Source organism: Rhinolophus ferrumequinum, chromosome 9 (assembly GCF_004115265.2).
Source record: "Rhinolophus ferrumequinum isolate MPI-CBG mRhiFer1 chromosome 9, mRhiFer1_v1.p, whole genome shotgun sequence".
Classification (NCBI taxonomy): domain Eukaryota; kingdom Metazoa; phylum Chordata; class Mammalia; order Chiroptera; family Rhinolophidae; genus Rhinolophus; species Rhinolophus ferrumequinum.
Genome location: NC_046292.1, coordinates 32073563 through 32087930, shown reverse-complemented (window position 1 = coordinate 32087930; position 14368 = coordinate 32073563). Strand labels below are relative to the sequence as shown.

The 14368-nt window shown below is 37.4% G+C and overlaps 1 pseudogene; it reads right to left on the bottom strand.

Annotated features, from left to right (window-relative positions):
* Positions 1 to 5095: 5095 nt before the first annotated feature.
* Positions 5096 to 12355, bottom strand: LOC117027062 (probable dimethyladenosine transferase; annotated as a pseudogene).
* Positions 12356 to 14368: the final 2013 nt, after the last annotated feature.

Genomic DNA, 14368 nt, shown 5'->3' with positions numbered 1-14368 from the left:
GAAAACTTTCAAATGAGATATCTTTTGCTCTTAAATGCTCTTATTACGTCCGTGTTATTCGGGGATTTCCCTAATTTCAAATGAGATATATTTTTGCTCTTAAAAGCTCTTATTATGCTCTGTGTTGTTTGGGGATTTCTCTAATTCTCAAACGGTATTAGAGTGAAACCATGTTCTAGGGTGCCTTCTTGTAAGAGGGTTCCCCCCAATTCTCGAATGGTGTTAGAGTGAAACTGTGTTATAAGAAGTGCCATGTTATATGGGGGTTACCTTTATATGTATCAATAATTTGTTTCTTCAGATTTCTGAGTAAATATTTAATTATAAAAATATGCCACAATTTATTTATCCATTCAACCTTTGAAGGATATTTGGATTGTTTGCTGTTTCATGCTATTGTAAATAAAGCCACTATGAATGTTTTTGTACAAGTCTTTTTGTGGACATGAATTTTTATTACTCTCAGCTAAATAATTAGGAGTGAAATTTGTGGACAAACGATAGATTTATGTTTGACTTTATAAGAAATTTCCAAACCTTTTTCCAAAGTGTTTTATTTTACATTCCCACCAGCAATGTATGAGAGTTCTGTTGGCTCCATATCTTTTCCAACATTTGGTGATAGCACTTTTTAAACATTTTAGCCATTGTAGTGGGTGTTAGTGGTATTTCATAGTGGTTTAAAATTTCATTTTCTTGGTGAATAATGATGTTGAACACTTTCTCATGTGCACTTTGACCTTCCATATATCTTCTTTTGTGAAGAATCTGTTCAAATATTTTACCTATATATTAATATTAATTTTAAGAATTATTTATATATTTTGAATATAAGTCCTTTGTTAGATATATGTTTTATGAAAATATTCTTCCAGTCTGTGGCTTTCTTATTATTTTCTCAATGATATGTTTTGATGACCATAGGTTTAAAATTTTTATGAAGTCTAATTTATCACGTTTTTCTTTTATGATCATTGCTTTCTGTGTCATATCTAAGAAAATTTTGCCTACTTCCATGTCTCCTACTTTTTCTGTAAAAGTTTTATAGTTTTAGATTTTACATTTAGGTCTATCATGAATTAATTTTTGTGGATGGTGTGAGGTAGAGATTGAGGTTCATTTTCTTTATATGCATATTCATTTGTTCTAACACTATTTGTTGAAAGGATTTCCTTTTCCTAATGGATTGCTTTGATGCCTTTGATTCACCATACACATGTGAGTCTATTAATGGGTTCTCTATTTAGTTCCATTGATCTGTATGTCTATTCATATGTATCCACATATGCCAGCAACACACTGTTAATACTGTAGTTTTATTGTAGGTCTTAATGTCAGCTATAAGTCCTCCAGCTTATTTCCTTTTTTAGAATTATTTGGTACATTCTAAGTTCTTTGCATTTCGTATACATTTGTGAAACTGCTTGCCAATTTCTAAAAAGAACCAAGAAAAAAAAAAAAACTAACCTTGCCTAAATCGATTGAATCTATAGACAAATTATGGGGTAATTGACATCTTAGCAATATTGAGTTTTCTGACCCATGGACATGATACACGTCTTTTTTTTTTCAGGTCTTCTTTACTTTCAGAAATGTCTTGTAGTTTTCAGTGCACAGGTTTTGCACATACTTTGTTAAATTCATACCTAAATATTTCATGTTTTTTGATGCTATTGAAAATTGAATGATTTTAATCTCATTTTCTAATTATTTTTATCTCATGCACGGAGTTAATCAGATATCCTGAGGAACTGTGGGATTTGTACTATGGGGTTGTTTCAGAATTCCATGGCTGTTCCAGTTCAAGGAAGGTAGCCTGGAGATTAGATATTCCCTAGCCAGAAAGATACTCTTTTAGTGGATTGCATGAAATTGAGTCATCAGAATGATGCTGACGTGCTGGTTTCGGGTGGAGAAAATTGTTTATATAGACAGGGGCCCTGGCAAAAATTTTCTCCAGTACCCTGAACTCTTTAGACCTGATGAGGGGCATACTTGCACCTCTTAGAGGAGGAGAGAAACAGCATATCAAAGGAGTTCTCTTTTCTCCTATGTAACATCATTTATTCTGGTAAGAACTACTACTCTGTGTATCTCTCTGAGACCTGAGAGAAGGGTAGTTCAGTGTTGTTCCCCACTGCTACTACCAATAAAGCCAATGAAATGAGTCATTGTAGTAAAATAGTTTATGTCAAAGTCATACTGCATCCTGGGTCAAAAATTTACCCTTTATTTCTATTTAAGTACACATGATAGTATGGACAAAATACATTTCAGGGGAACAGATTTCTTACCCCTCCAGCATATCGTCTGTTGCACAAGAACTAGTTATACGAGGTGTGATCAAAAACTACAGTGAATGTTTAAATTTTTAAAAATATTTATTACAGTAAAAGACACATTGCCATTAATACCCCTCAAAAAAGTTCCCCTCGTCTTAAACACACTTATCCTATCGTTCTTGCCACTTTCTGAAGCAGTTCTGGAAGTCCTCTTTTGTGTCTTTAGTTGCGCTGTTGTGGCTGCCTCGATGTCCTGAATCGATTCAAAACGTTTACGTTTCAAGGTCATTTTGACTTTGGGGAAGAGCCAGAAGTCACATGGTGCCAGATCCAGTGAATAAGGTGGATGAGGACACATCATAATGTTTTTATTTTACAGAAATTGCCATAGACCAGAAATGATGTGTGACACTGAGCCTTTCCATTGTGATCGCAAAGTACAGTGAATGCTGCTATTGAGTGCCATCCAATGGAAAAGCAGGGATCTTCAATACAGGAAGCAGTGCATTGAAACTTAGTAACAGTGTGTGACAAGTTTCAACTTGTTCGGTGCAGACAGTCGAGTGTGAGCTACAGTTGAGAGAAGGTGTGTTTTAAAGTGTGCTGTACGTAAATCATCCTCCATCATGACAACACTCCATATCACATGTCGCTTCTGGTATACAGCAATTTCTGTCAAATAAAAACATGATGCTGTGTCCTCATTCAACTTGTTCACTGGATATGGCACTGTGCGACTTTTGGCTCCTCCCCAAAGTCAAGATGCTTTAGGACATTGAGACAGCCATGACAGGGCAGCTAAAGACATTCACAAAACAAGATTTCCAGAACTGCTTCACAAAGTGGCAATAACAATGGGATACGTGTGTTTGAAGCAAAGGGGAGTATTTTGAGGGGTATTAATGGCAATGTGTCTTTTATTGTAATAATTTTTTAAAATTTAAACATTTATCGTATTCTTTGATCACACCTCGTATATCTGAAGTGTGTTTGGGCCCAGTTGAGTCTTATTCTGATTTTCTATCACATTGAACTTTGGACACTTTTTAAGTCTGAGATAGGAAGTTGAGATAGGAACCATTATGAAAAGCTAATGTGAATGCTGTGTTTACTTGTGGCTTCTATATTATTTATTCATGTTCTTTTAGGCTAGCAAAATTATTCCCAAGTAATATTTCTAATTAATGAAAGTGAACATCACTGATAAGTGGCAGGGCCTCTCTGAAGGATGAGGATGCCTCATGCTGAAATCAGCACCACTCTGGCAGCAAAGGAAAGATTAAGTGTATTTTTCTGCACTGATGAGTAACTTTCTGGATGCTTACCTGCTCTTAGCTTTGTTCGTGGGAGGAAAGAAATAGTGACATTTTTTCTAGGTTCTGAATATGTCATATATATATATATATATATATATATATATATATATATATATATATATATATATATGTAAACAATCTTTTTTTATTGGGGAATATTGGAGAACAGTATGTTTTTCCAGGACGTCAAGTCATTGTTTTTCGATTTAGTTGTGGAGGGCGCAGTTCACCATCCCATGTGGGAATTGAACCAGCAACCTTGTCAAGAGCTCGTGCTCTAACCAACTGAGCCATCTGGCCGCCCCTCAACCTATATTTTAAAATGTTGATTCTCATAAAACTAAGCAACTGCACTTGATATAACTATAAAGTAATTAGCTGGCTGGATATTTTCTAGTAAGAAATCCTAATATCCTCATGGTCAGCACTCCACTTACGATATGGGTAACATGTTGAAAGACATCTGCATGGGCAAAAGTAGTGAATTATGGTTTGAACTTAAGAAGGATAACTAACTCATAATTTAATTATAGATAGATGAGGGAAGCTGAATAACATGGTTTAGGGGCCCAGAAAAGATGCATTTTCTAATGTGTGAATCAAAGAATATAACACAAGCCAAAAAGGAAGGTATGAACATATTCAATTCAGATTCCAGATGTGCTTTTTATTGCAACAGTTTTTGATATATTCTTTGACAAATGTTACTTGTCTGTTTTACTTTCGACAGACCTCTCACTTTAGCCCAAGAAGAATAAGAAGCCTACTGTAAATGCATAATCATTCCTAGAAATTTCACATAATTTATGTGACTCGATTATGTTTCTAATGCTGCTTTTCCCATAGCACTATTTCTCCATCTCTATTTGGACCTAAAGCACCTGCTACTTATCACTAAGAATGATTGCTGGTGAATCTTTTTTTAAAAAACATTTTAAGAAACAGTTATTTTACTGTACACATGAATAAGTTAAGCATATTTTAACTTTTTTACACCTGAGGGACAAAAGCCTATAGAGGTCCTCACAGTAATATATAACACAGAAAATAGAAGAGTAACATCTTTTTACAATGACCTGTTAGAAATGATAAGTTTAAGTGTAAAGTTGTACATGTCTGTGGCTCTTGAACTTGAAGACTATCATGTATAGATTGGACCCTACCCTATATTAGATATTAAAAATAAACCAAAACCAAAAAGCTTAAATTGACTTACTTAACTATGTTAAAAATTCAGAGTAATAAGTGGTGACAACATTAGTATTAAATAAAAAATAGTCAAGCACAGAGTTCCAGAGGAGAAAAAGCATACTTTATCTTCTCAAATTACTAAAAATACATAATTATAGTTTCTTTTATTGAGTTTGAAAAATTCTGTTTTCTAGTTACCTAAGAAAAATGGATACCTTCTGCATTGAATCCATGTAGCAATCTGATGCAGTTATCTATGTTCATGAACAGGTCTGCTTGTCACTAAAACCTGTGTTCGTTAGGATTTGCTATATTTTACTTGCTATGCTGAAATCTTCTGGTATTACAGTATTATAGACTGAATAGTGAATTCTGTAGTTTTTTTCCCCCAATAGCTGCTGTACTGCACTTGACTTAAATGCAGCAGATAGTGTCTTGTTTTTCCTAATAAAGGTGATCCTTACTAGGCCATCCCATTCCTAAAAATTGATAGGTGGTGGCAGATTCTTAGGTTCTTTTCGTACAACACTGGATTTGACCTTGGGTGGTGGTGTGAAGTTATTCTTTGCTATTTTCTTTTTTTTCTTTTTCTTTTTTAAGTTTATTGGGGTGACAATTGTTAGTAAAATCGCATAGATTTCAGGTGTACAATTCTGTATTACATCATCTATAAATCCCATTGTGTGTTCACCACCCAGAGTCAGTTCTCCTTCCATCACCATATATTTGATCCCCCTTACCCTCATCTCCCACCCCCACCCCCGTTACCTGGTAACCACTACACTAAACTATTGTCTGTGTCTATGAGTTTTTGTTTCTCATTTGTTTGTCTTGTTTTTTTGTTGTTTTTGGTTTATATACCACATATCAGTGAAATCCTATGGTTCTCTGCTTTTTCTGTCTGACTTATTTCGCTTAGCATTATACTCTCAGGATCCATTCATGTTGTCACAAATGTTCCTATATCATCTTTTCTTACCGCCGAATAGTATTCCATTGTGTATATATACCACAACTTCTTTATCCATTCATCTATCGAAGGACATTTTGGTTGTTTCCATGTCTTGGCCACCGTAAACAAAGCTGCAATGAACATTGGAGCAAACGTGTCTTTATGTATAAATGTTTTCAGATTTTTGGGGTAGATACCCAGGAGAGGGATTGCTGGATCATATGGTAATTCTATTTGTAATTTTTTGAGGAACCTCCACACTGCCTTCCATAATAGCTGCACCAGTCTGCATTCCCACCAACAGTATATGAGGGCTCCTTTTTCTCCACAGCCTCTCCAACACTTGTTACTATGTGTTTTGTTGATGATAGCCATTCTGACTGGGGTGAGGTGATATCTCATTGTGGTTTTTATTTGCATTTTTCTGATGATTAATGATGTTGAGCATTTTTTCATATGTCTATTTGCCATTTGTATGTCCTCTTTGGAGAAATGTCTCTTCAGGTCCTCTGCCCATTTTTCAATTGGTCTGTTTGTTTTTTTGTTGTTGAGTTTCATGAGTTCCTTGTATATTTTGGATATTAGCCCCTTATCGGAGGCACTGTTTGCAAAAACCTTCTCCCATTCCGTTGGTTGCCTCATTATTTTGTCGATGGTTTCTTTTGCTGTGCAGAAGCTTTTAAGTTTCATATAGTCCCATTCGTTTATTTTAGCTTTTACTTCCATTGCCTTTGGAGTCAAATTCATAAAATGCTCTTTGAACCCAAGGTCCGTAAGTTTAGTACCTATGTTTTCTTCTATGCAGTTTATTGTGTCAGGTGTTTTGCTTAAGTCTTTGATCCATTTTGAATTAATTTTGGTACATGGTGACAGATAGCAGTCCAGTTTCATTCTTTTGCACGTAGCTATCCAATTCTTCCAGCACCATTTATTGAAGAGGCTGTCTTTCCTCCATTGTATGTTTTTAGCTTCTTTGTCAAAAATTATCTGTCCATATTTATGTGGTTTTATTTCTGGGTTCTCAATTCTGTTCCATTGGTCTATGTGTCTGTTTTTCTGCCAATACCATGCTGTTTTTATTATTGTAGCCCTGTAGTACAAGCAAAAGTCATGGAGTGTGATACCTTCAGTATTGTTCTTTTTTCTTAAGATTGCTTTGGCTGTTCAGGGTCTTTTGTGGTTCCAAACAAATCTGATGATTTTTTTGTTCTATTTCTTTAAAAAATGCCATTGGGATTTTTATTGCATTAAATCTGTATATTGCTTTGGGTAATATGTCCATTTTAACTATGTTGATTCTTCCAATCCATGAGAATTGAATGTTTTTCCATTTCTTTGTGTCTTCTTCAATTTCTTTAAAAAATGTCTTAATAGTTTTCAGCATATAGGTCTTTCACATCCTTGGTTAAGTTTAACCTTAGGTATTTTATTCTTTTTGCTGCAATTGCAAAAGGAATTGTTTTTTGTATTTCTTTTTCAGAGATTTCATTGTTAGTATATAGGAATGCAATGGACTTTTGTACGTTGATTTTGTAGCCAGCAACTTTTACTGTATTCGTTGATTGTTTCTAATAGCTTTTTGGTGGAGTCTTTAGGGTTTTCTATATATAGCATCATGTCATCTGCAAAGAGTGACAATTTAACTTCTTCATTTCCGATTTGGATGCCTTTTATTTCTTTCTCTTGCCTGATTGTTCTGGCGAGGACTTCCAACACTATGTTGAAAAGCAGAGGTGATAGGGGACAGCGCTGTTGTGTTCCTGAACGTAGAGCAAAGGGCGTCAGTTTTCCACCATTAATTATGAGATTAGCTGAGGGTTTGTCATATATGGCCTTTATTATGTTAAGGTATTTTCCTTCTATACCTATTTTATTAAGTGTTTTAATCGTAAATGGATGTTGTATCTTGTCAAATGCTTTTTCTGCATCAATTGATATAATCATATGATTTTTGTCCTTTATTTTGTTTATGTGATGTATCACATTGATGGATTTGCGGATGTGGAACCATCCTTGTGCCCCAGGGATGAACCCTACTTGGTTGTGATGAATAATCTTTTTAATGCATTGTTGTATTCGATTTGCTAGAATTTTGTTTAGGATTTTTGCATCTGTATTCATCAGAGATATTGGTCTGTAGTTTTCTTTTTTTGTGTTGTCCTTACCAGGTTTTGGTATCAGGGTAATGTTGGCCTCATAAAATGAGTTAGGGTGTACTGTCTCTTCTTCAATTTTTTGGAAGAGTTTGAGCAGGATTGGTATTAGATCCTCTTTGAAGGTTTGGTAGAATTCACTAGTGAAGCCATCTGGTCCAGGACTTTTGCTTTTGGGAAGGTTTGGATGACTGATTCAATTTCGTTACTGGTGATTGGTCTGTTTAGATTTTCCAGTTGTTCATGGCTCAACCTAGGAAGGCTATATGTTTCTAAGAACTTGTCCATTTCTTCTAGGTTATTGAATTTGGTGGCATATAGTCCTTCATAGTATTCTTGGATGATCATTGTATTTCTGTGGTGTCCGTGATAACTTCCCTTTTTTCATTTCTGATTTTGTTAATTAGTGTCTTCTCTCTTTTTATCTTAGTGAGTCTAGCCAAGGGTTTGTCAATTTTGTTAATCTTTTCAAAGAACCAGCTCTTTGTCACATTAATTTTTTCTATTGTCTTTTTGTTCTCTATTTCATTTAGTTCTGCTCTGATTTTTGTTATTTCTTTTCTTCTGCTGACCTTGGGTTTCATTTGTTCTTCTTTTTCTAGTTCTTTAAGGTGTAACATGAGGTTATTTATTTGGGATTTTTCTTGTTTCTTGAGCTAGGTCTGTAATGATATAAATTTCCCTCTTAAAACTGCTTTCGCTGCATCCTAAAAATTTTGGTAGGATGTATTTTCATTGTCATTTGTTGCTGTGTATCTTTTGATCTCTCCTCTAATTTCTTCTTTGACCCAGTCATTCTTTAAACGTATGTTGTTTAATTTCCATGTATTTGTGTTTTTTCCTGCTTTCTTTTTGCAGTTGATATCCAATTTCAAAGCCTTGTGATCAGAGAATATGCTTGGTATGATTTCAATCTTTTTAAATTTGCTGAGGCTGATTTTATGTCCCAATATATGGTCTATCCTTGAGAATGTTCCACGTACACCAGAAAAAAAATGTATAGTCTGATGTTTTAGGATGAAGTGCTCTATATGTGTCAATTATGTCCATTTCATCTAATGTGTCATTTAGGGCTGCTATTTCATTATTTATTTTCTGTTTGGATGATCCATCCATAGCTGTCAATGATGTATTTAAGTCCCCTAGTATAATTGTGTTTTGATCAATTTCTCCCTTTAGTTCTGTTAGTAGTTGCTTGGTATATTTTGGTGCTCCCTGATTGGGGTCATAAATATTGATGACTGTTATGTCTTCTTGTTGTATAGTCCCCTTTACCATTATGAAATGTCCATCTTTGCTTCTTGTTACCTTTTTTACCCTGAAGTCTGTTTCATCTGATACCAGTATAGCTACACCTGATTTTCTCTGGATACCATTTGCTTGGAGTGTCAATTTCCACCCTTTCACTTTGAGTCTATGTTTGTCCTTGTAGCGGAGATGTGTCTCTTGGAGACAGTATATGGTTGGGTTTAGTTTTTTGATCCAATCTGCTACTCTGTGCCTTTTTATTGGTGAGTTCAGTCCATTTACAGTTAGGGTGATTATTGATACGTGAGGATTTTCTGTCATTCTATCTTTAGTTTTCTGGTAAGGCTGTGTCTCCATTGTTTCTTTGCCTTTTTGTTGTTGTCTATTATTTCTGTGTGGTGGTATTCTATGATGTTTCCCTCTGTTTCTTCTTTTATTACAGTATATATTTCAGTTCTGGATTTTTTTTGAGTGGTTACCCTTAAGTTTATGTATAAGAAAGTTTGATATTTAGAGTATTCCATTTTCTTTAGCACGTTTACTTTCTCCATTCCCATATTCTGGTTCAGGCCTTTATTCTCCTCCCTTTTTATGTTTTGATTGCCACAAATTGTCCCTGTTGATGGTGGTCGAATAGCCTACTTTAGTGTTTCTTGTAGTGCAGGTCATGTATTAGAAAATTCCCTCAGCTTCTGTATGTCTGGAAAGGTCTTTATTCCTCCTTCACATCTAAAGGATATCTTTGCTGGATATATTATTTTTGGCTCATAATTTCTCTCTTTCAATAGTTTGAATATTTGGTTCCATTCCCTCCTGGCTTGTAGAGTTTCTGCTGAAAAATCTGATGATAATCTAATGGGCTTTCCTTTGTAGGTTACTGTCTTCTTTTCCCTGGCTGCCTTGAGGATTCTTTCTTTGTCGTTGATTTTAGACAGCTTTAATACAATGTGCCTTGGAGAAGGCCTGTTGGGATTGAGGTAATTAGGTGTTCTATTGGTTTCTTGGATTCGAGGATCCAGTTCTGTCCACAAGTTGGGGAAGTTCTCATCAACAATTTTTTTTGAATATATTCTCTGTTCCCTTCTCTCTTTCTTCTCTTTCTGGTATGCCCATTATTGTTATATTGCTCTTTCTGATGGAGTCAGAAAGTTCTTGTAGAGTTCTTTCATTTCTTTTAAGTCTCAAGTCTCTTTCTTCTTCCATCCGTGTCATTTCCAGGTTTCTATCTTCGATGTCACTGATTCTTTCCTCCATCTGGTCAACTCTACTACCTAAGCTGGCTATTTCATTCTTAATTTCTTCTATTGAGTTCTTAATCTCCAGAAATTCTATTTGGTTCTTTTTTAAAATTTCAATCTCTTTCGTAAAATGCTCATGTTGTTCTTTGATTGTGTTTCTGAGTTCATTAAACTGCCTTTCTGTGTTTTCTTGCATCTCATTGAATTTTTTCAGAACTGCAGTCTTGAATTCTCTGTCATTTAAGTCACATATTTCCATATCTCTAAGTTCCTTTTCTGGAGACTTTTCACTTTCTTTCTGAGCTGTCTTGTTGCCTTGGTTATTCATGGCAATTACTGATTTATTATTTCTCTTCCTAGACATCTACAGGAGTGGCTTCTGCAACAGGTTGATAGGAAGAGGTCTTTCTTTTGTTTTCCAGTACTTGTCGGTAGAATGTTTTATTTTTCTCTTCGACTGCAGCCTTTTTTTCTCTCTCTTACGGTAGTGCTATGTATTCTCTGCACTATTCCAGCTTCTCACCCAATAGGGGGATTCCCTGGGAGACAGGCTTCTCCTCTTTTAATAGTTTGCCTGGGTCACAGGGAGCAGTGTCCGTGTGGGTATGCGGAGAGCTTTTGAAGTTCCAAAGCTCTTCCTGCACCAGATTCAGAGCCCGTATGTTTCAGCAGTTCTATTTACTCCTGCAGGGATCCGCCCAGATAGGTGGGGCCAGGGGCGGGGTGAGTTGTGAGAGGTAGCCCAGAGCAATGGCAGCGACCACCACCACAGCCAGTTCTGCTTCCACAGCTCCCTCCCCTTTGCCGGAACTAGTTGGGCTGCGAATCTGTGTCTGCAGTCCACAGTTTTCAGAACAGCAAATATTCTGTTCTTTTGATCTGACACTGCTACTGTTCCGCTTCTAGCATCGGGCAGGTGGGGGCAGGGCAAGCTCTGGGAGGGTAGGGAGGGCGCGGCTAATCTCAGTGCCTAAGGCCATTCTCTGCTCGGCAGTGAGGGCTTAAACCACTGTTTTCAGCCTTCTTCCCTCAGTCTTTTCTCCAAGGTCTCTGCCATGAGTGTTGGGTTCAGCCGTGTTATATGCTGTCCCCTCAGCCCTGTGGGCCATAAGTGGAGCCCTAGCAGTCCGAGTTCCTCCCTCTCCCACAGCTGCGGTAGTTCCGGGGTGCAGCGAGCTCAGAGCACTGAGCTAGGTCTGCGTTCTGCGCCCGCACAGCTCTGTCTCCGCACTTCTTCCCAACCCCACCCCCCCACTCGCGTGATTTGCCCACCTTTAGGTGAATTCAATAGTGGGCCTCTTCGTCTTGACTGTCTGCTGTGCAGGGAGTCCTTTGTGGAGTTATAGCTGTTCGATTAGTTGTGAATTCCAGGGGAGCTTTACAGAGACTCACCTCATGCCGCCATTTTGATCCAGTTTTTTCTTCTTTGCTATTTTCATTAGATGGTCCATGCGTGCTAACAGCTGTGTGTTAATTGAGTCTGCAGTATAACCTATCTCCAGATTTTGCAATCAGTCGGAGAGCAAATTCTCTTTGAAACATAGGTACAGCAAAACATAGATACCTGAAAACAGTTGGTGAAAATACCTGAAAATACAGTTTGAAGACAAAAGGAGGTCTGATGAGGCAAATTTGCTACACAAGCATCAAAGAATGGCAAATCTGTTTTCAACACATCACCCACCATTACTTGAAGGTTGCTGGCCAGAGGTGTGCCCTGAACTTTTATGAAGTTCAGCTACTAGCCTCGGGTCAAGTTCACAGGCAATTCCCTTTTTTGCCTTTCAGAGCAATTTAATAATCATATTGCCACCTCCAGGTCCAAATTTCAGCACCACATCAGCTGGTCTAAACGCAGCCTTGTGGGTAGTTCTGTTAACAATGAAAGGATTTTACAAAATGTGCTGCCAATTTCCCTGCTGAACGCAAGTCCTCTGGCGTTCTTTAGCTCCCGGTGCTGTACTTGCGGCTCCATCTCTTCACAGGCAGTGGACCCATAGGCCAAGGAAGTCAATGTGGACCAAAGCCGGCTACTCTGAGTCACCGCACCATGTGGGAATCACTGCCAGTACCAACTGTGCCACTGAGGGCCATGTGAAGGTGGGGGCCGACAGTGCATCTTAATAGTTGTCTTTTCTTTAAACTCTTTCCCCCAAAATTTTAGCCATTAATTCAAAATCAGAGTGCTCTTCCTAAATGGGGCAACTGAGACAAATTAAAACCTATTATGTTCCCTCTTCCCCAAAAAACCAAATCCCCATAAGTTTTCAGCATTTTAGAAAGTTATAATGACTTGGGAATGTGTGACCGAACACTCATGGGGACAGCTGGCAAGAGTGGATAACATGTATTAGTGACAATGAGAGACTGCTTTGTGCTACCTACCTGCTCCTGTTGTTGGCAGCAGCCTGGAAGGAAGGAGCAGAGGGGAGAACTTCCTGAGTAGTGGTAAACCTACTACTACTGTTCGCTTCCTTCTCTGATAGGAGGGTGGGCAAAGCCTAAGGCTATGACTTTTTCTCTTTTTTTCATTTTAAATTTCTTTCTTTTTTTTAAAGCCACTTAATTGAGTTTAAAAAGTGATTGACATACAAAAAGCTGTACATATTATATGAGGTTGGTGCAAAAGTAACTGCGGTTTAAAAGGTGAAAAATAATTGCAAAAATTGCAATTATTTTTGCACCAACCTAACAGTTAATGTATATAACCTGATGAGTTTGGAGTTAAGTATGCATTCATGAAACCATCAGCACAATTTATGCTATAAATATATCCATCATCTCCAAAGGCAGGACTCTGGGGAAACTAACTGGGTTTTGTTTGAAAAACCTGGCAATAACCTGACTAGGGACAGCTACATTGCAAGGGGATGTGCATCCTCTATAAGAACTACCACAATCATATTGCCACTAGAACCATAAGTAGTGTCAAATCTCAGTCTGCTCTAGGGAGTCTGGCATACAATATGACCCAGAAAGGAGTAGCTAATACATTAAATGAATTATTACAAGGTTTAGCTAATATATAGTGTCAACAGAAACATGTAGGAGGAGATTCTAAGGCAAAATATAACTAGATCAGGAAGAGCTCTTTGATGTGAAGTTGCTGGCTAGAGATTCCAGATGTAATGTGTTAATTTGTGCAAATGGAGGTGTCTCTAACAGCTTAATGGGTTGATTGACTAAAATTTTGACTCATTGGTGGCCTGTGTTTAATGAGTATAAAATACCAGAGCTTCACTGGCATGAAGTAAAGAAGGGAATCCAAAGACTTAAGGAGGTAGGAAGGTTGGAGTGGATTTATCATGTGCACACTCATCCCCCCACTATAATTCCTAAGGAGGCCTGGAAGGCACTCCTGTCACTAGGGCACTGAGAAATACATTAGTGAGAAAGAAATACTAAGGCATTGATAAATACATTAGAGAGGTCTGTGGCTGCTTTCCTTTGTGGGAAAGGTATGACAATGCAAGATGTTGCCATTGAGATGAACTCCCTGATTTCACTAGAAATGACAGGATCCCAAGTAGCAGAGTTCAAGTGGCAGCACTTAACCATAAAAGACAAAGTGGGTGTGTTTACTGTAAAAGGCAGCAGGGATGTTATCAGTAAGCAGAATGCTTTGGCCTATAGGGACCTTTGGTTGTGGCTAATTGATCATGATGTCCTTGGAGTAAAATAGATGAACAGCCTGGTCTGTGTCTGGTGAACAAAAACCTGACTTGAGTTACCACAATAAAGAGTCATGCCTCTTGCCCAGTTTTCAGACTTAAGCCAGTTCATAGTTGTAGACTTCCTTGATTGAATAGTAGGCTTCTTTCCCTTGAGGAATGATCCTGCAGTATGGCTGGGTGAGCACATAATAAATCTTTCTCCAGGCCTTGTTCAAAGAGACTTTCACCCATTTGCTAAAGTGGCTGTGCACTGGGAAAAAAAGGAACATCCAGACCCTTTAGGTATTAATAGACACTGCCTTTGAATTGATGCT